Source organism: Ischnura elegans, chromosome 5 (assembly GCF_921293095.1).
Source record: "Ischnura elegans chromosome 5, ioIscEleg1.1, whole genome shotgun sequence".
In the NCBI taxonomy this organism is placed as follows: domain Eukaryota; kingdom Metazoa; phylum Arthropoda; class Insecta; order Odonata; family Coenagrionidae; genus Ischnura; species Ischnura elegans.
Window position 1 is genome coordinate 71,488,033 of NC_060250.1, and position 5,463 is coordinate 71,493,495.

Here is a 5,463-nt window from a genome sequence, read left to right on the forward strand (position 1 = left end):
AGCCACGGGCCATTCTGAGGAAACGGTTTGATGAATGCATCACCAATATATTTTAAATGGATAACTAAATACTACCGTAGGAACGACACACCCAACTATCACGATAAAAATTGCAAGCGGATAATTTTCTGGGTGGAAATGGGCTAAGGTTTGAATTAGGAGATTCGGCAGTCGTCGGAGTCCTCAGACTTGCGCAAGGTCAAGTTTTATTTCATTGAGTATTGGACACTGAGTGGAAAGAAGTCGGACGTAGCTTTAGTTTCTCCCTTCAGGGACTCCGAGAGCGTAAGCGAGGTCTTACTTGAAGTCAATAATAAAATCGCGCGCAGCTTCACCGCAATGCCCGCCCCTCCCTCATTATGGCTGACGACAATCATCTCCTTGACGAAACAGGATCGATAGCCTTTTGGGGGTTTTTCGGCCCAAGGGGGTCCATCCTTTTTTTCCTACGCCTTTCCTCCTCCATGGTCCGCCGATTCTCGAAGAGAAAAAAAACAACCCTATCTCCATCCCTATCGCGCTCCATCGAGGGTGGGTAAAAAATAATTCCTCCCTCCGTCCTCTGCCGGAAGTGGATCGAACAGCTCATCAAGAACGGAGGTGGAGCGGAGTGGAGAACGTGCGATTGACGGACGACAATACAGCGTGCAATTAAGGGGACGACCGCTCCTTTTCCATAGCGACACGCCTTAGCATATTTATATATTTTTATAACCTACTACAATCCTAAACCTTGAATCACACAATCATTTTATCCGTCATTTCCGAGTGATCACTATTGCGATCACTCGCAAATTATCAACGCCGGCAATTGTTTTTCGCGATTACTATCACGATGAGGATTCCCATCACTTTTTTCATCACTCGTCCGGTCGCTTTTTCCGTCAATAAACCGTCACTAAAACCCCATACAGGCCGATCAGAACGCATGCCCGTATGGAGCAATTGCAGCGCAACGTTCGACAGTCGTGGGAACGATATAGATAAACAAACACGCTATATATTTTCGTGATGCGGTTCCTATTACAACGAGCTGAGATAGCGGAAGTGATGCGGAAGGCGACGGCGGGAGGGACCGTGTGATTCAGAAATATGATCACTAGAGCGATCACTTTTCCCGTCGCGAAAAGCGATCGCTCTAGTGATCACTTTTCGCGACGAAATAAAATGATCGTGTTATTCAAGATCGGGTTGTTCCATTAAAACAAAACTGGATGTTTATGTCGAGACATTTATTGTGGAACCGTTTCACCATAAATGAAAAATTTGGTTGCAGAAAACAAGATAGACTCTTTTCCACAAGTTTTACTTTTGGTTCTACGCGTTTCAACCGCTAGGTCATCATTAGGTACATACATTTATGAAATTTCTGTGAACCGTATATATACCACTCAGTGGAAGGAGTGGGGGAGAAGGAATTATTAGGTGGATGGATGAAGTAGCTATTGGAAGGACGAACTAACGACTTCACTACTCCCCCATCGTAATTTTTCCTTCCCCTCTACTTCTCCCACTGACAATGAGTGATATATATACGGTTCACACACTTTCATAGATGTGTGTACCGGTTGATTACCTAGCGGTTGAAACGCGTAGTACCAAAGTAAAACTTTTGGAAAAAAGTGCTATCTTCTTTTCTTCAACCAATATGTCTTCTTTCCACTGCATCTCGCATGCCTCAATCAATTTCATAAATGAAAGAGGTTTTTCAGGTTCCACAGAAACCTTATTTACCGCACTAAACGACCCGTTTTGATGAATTCACCCCATTTTCAAGCGTGATAGCAGTTTCCTGATGTTCTTTTTCCTTGAGATCATCCTTTTATACCCCGAGTACTTTCCTCTGGGAAATTTTTCATCAGGTTTCCCTTCATTATATTCCTCACTTATACGACGCACGGATATTAATGAAATCATCTATTTCCGTAATATTCAGTTCTACACATTGCGGTTCACTGTGATTAATTGGAAAATAAGGGTCAATTTTTATTCACAGAAGTTCCGTTGAGTTCTGTAATAGAAAGTGTTAGATATCTATTACACGAAAAGACGCACTTGACTTGAGCAGATTCATTGATTAAATTGGCAGTAACATAAAGCACACGTTAATGCTCTCTTAGCCCTTCACTGATGATAAATATGTTATTGTTGACCGTAATTCTAAAGAAATATTCAATACAAAGAGGTAAAAGGTGTCTAGTACTAGTGAATTTGTGGCTAGTAACCGATCATTGATGTAGATTTTATAAACGAAAACTCAGAAAAAATTAAACATGCCATCATGTTCGACGATTTCCTTCTTCTAAAACGAAATGTTTTTCAGATTAAGGTTACAACATTCACTTTTAATCTTCAAAATTGCATAATTGGCGTTTATAGTTTCCAAAATATTCTTAAATAATACTACAGTGGTTTTTCGTTAGTGAAGCGTACTGCTTCAAGTAAAAACGCATATATTAAGAGCGAGAGCCAGCGTGTACGTATCCTTATTTAAGACTTGAAAAGGGAAATCTGTAATCAAAATTCTATTTCAAATCAATTACGCCACAAGAAAGCTAATATAATTAGAACTTGTTCTTTAATAAACCTGCTGATGGCAAAATCATGTTTTGAAAAAGGGCCTTTCAGAAAATTTTAAGCTTTTAATAGGTTAGGTCGTTACCATGTTTATAGAACTAAGTTTGCGCGGAGGTTAAAACCCATCCGAGTGCTCAAAGGCTATCGTCGGTGATTCATTGAGGGTAAACTTCTTAACAACGAATTAAAACTAAAATTAACTTTCCTGAACTTTTAAAGTTTTTAATCTTCTCTGGGCCCTTTTTAATTTCTTGCTCGCTCCGCAACGCAATCAAAGTCTTTGGGCGTCGCTGCACGGCAACTTTTGAACTAATGAATGTATGGAAACTGTCTTTCAAATCGTATGGAAAAGAGTCTGACGCTCGCGAGTATTAGTGAGGGAAGTATTTACCCAAGCAATCAATCATTCGTTGCTGGTAAGCGCGACTGAGGTCTCCAAGGAACCGTTCCAATCCGCGTTTTAGGACTTAGAAAGTTTGAGGAAACTTTTATGATTCCTTGCGACTTGTCACTCTGCCGTCTTGAAGTGTCATTGGTGTCGAATGAAAGCGGGAAACTGTTGACATTTGTAATTTTCAGTTGTGTTTTGTCTCTGTTGGTTGGTTACCAAGATTGTTTATTGATCTGTATTTGTTAACAATCCTTATGTGTGTGAAGTTAAAATACGGTACTACTAAAACTTTTAAAATATGAAGAGTTATTGCATTTAATTCATTTACAACTACCAGTGCTTTCCAATAAAATACCAACAGAGGTTATGGGCCCAGCACTGGTAAATTATAAGAAGTAAGTGAAGTCTTCATAATGTCGTCTGACGCATCCGGTATATCGTCTCACATTAAGCCGTTGTGTGGGCGTGAAGGATATCCAACTTGGAAATTTAAGCTGAAGGCGTATTTAATAGATCAAAACTTGTGGCATGCTGTTGATGGATACCCAAATGATGATCATACTGATGCTGCTTCAAAGTCCAGGAAGGATGAGCGTGCCCTAGCTAAGATTTGTTTGTGCGTGGACGATTCCGCTATCATACATGTAAGAAGATGCAAAACAGCTGCTGAAGCATGGAAAGTTCTTGCCGATGCATATGAAGATAAGGGTTTTGCCCGGAGACTTAACCTTCAAAAGACTTTGTACCGGTTATCCCTCGGAGATTATACGTCCATTGAAGAGTACCTAACTGCCGTAATGGATACCGCTCAGAAGCTTGCTGATATTGGGAAGGAGATTCCTGATGAGGATTTAGTTGCTATTTTGCTTGGAGGTCTTCCTTCACATTACGACCCCCTAGTAATGGCACTCGAGAATTCAGGAGTTGAAGTAACGGTGAACATGGTGAAAACTAAACTCTTAAATGAAATGTCCAAAAATGATGGTGCAACTGAGACTGCATTTGCATCCAATGCGTCTCGAACTATTCCGAAGAAAAAGAAGTTCCCGAAACGCGACAACTCTCAAGATGGTATCGTCTGCTATGGATGCAACCAACCCGGCCATAAAAAACCAGACTGTCCAAACAAGACCAAGAAAACGGCACAGACATCGAGTTCAACCCACAAGCAGCTACACAAGAAACAATACACTTTATTCTCGGATTTAGGTGTTGGTGGTTGTGCTCAAAGCAATAAAAATGATTGGTTTGTGGATTCCGGGGCAACTGCCCATATGACTCCTCATAAAGATATTCTGTTCAATGTTAAAAGTAACTCTGGTTTGGAGATTGTGTGTGCTGATAAACGTAAGTTGCAGAGTGACAGTATAGGTGATGTCATGATTCACAAAAGTAATAACAACAACAGTATTAGTAGTATTTCTGAAGTTGTTCATGTGCCTAATCTTGCTACAAATCTTATATCTGTGTCAAAATGTGTTTCAAAAGGTTTTGTTGTAGTATTTACGAAAGAAGGTGCTAAATTTTTTCATGATAATGATTGTAGTATTTCAGGGAATGTTTTAATGACTGCTCTTCCCAGTAACGGGTTATATAAGATAGAGTCACAGGTATCAGAAAAGTCCCTGGCTGCTACAACTAACCCTTCTCAGCAAACTCTTTGGCATTGGAGGTTGGGACATCTCTGCCGCTATGGTATGAATCTACTGAGAAATGGATTAGCTGATGGAGTTGATTACGTCCCTGAGGAAAATAGAACTGTATGTACTGCATGTCTAGAAGGGAAACAGAGTCGAGAATCTTTTCTTAAAATCAAAAGTAAAAGGGCGACTAAATGCCTAGAGTTGATTCATTCTGACCTCTGTGGACCATTCAGTGTAAAATCATTAGAAGGAAATAAGTATTTACTTGTATTTATAGACGATTACTCTAGAATGATATTTACCTATTTCATTAAAACAAAAGATCAAGTTAGAGTAAAGTTTCAAGAGTTTAAAAACCTCATGGAAAAGCAAACTGGCCAGAAAATTAAAATTTTACGATCAGATAATGGTTCTGAGTATGTTAATAGGGAATTCTCAGATTATCTTAAGTCAGAAGGAATTATTCACCAGACTTCCATACCCCGTACTCCTCAGCAAAATGGTGTTGCTGAAAGGGGAAACAGAAGCATTGTGGAGAAGGCTCGTTCCATGTTGCATAGTGCCAGACTACCTAAGTCATTTTGGGAAGAAGCTGTGAGAACTGCTACGTATCTCAAGAATAAATCACCTCATAGATCCGTTACAGGAATGACTCCAGAAGAAAAATGGACAGGTGAGCGTCCCAACTTGACACACTTAAGAGTATTTGGCTGCCGAGCTTTTGTACATATTCCAAAGGAGGAACGCAAGAAGTGGGATAGCAAAAGCAAGGAACATATATTTGTAGGATATAGTGAGAATAAGAAAGCTTACAAATTTAGGGATCTTTCTAATTATATGAAGGTAGTCCAT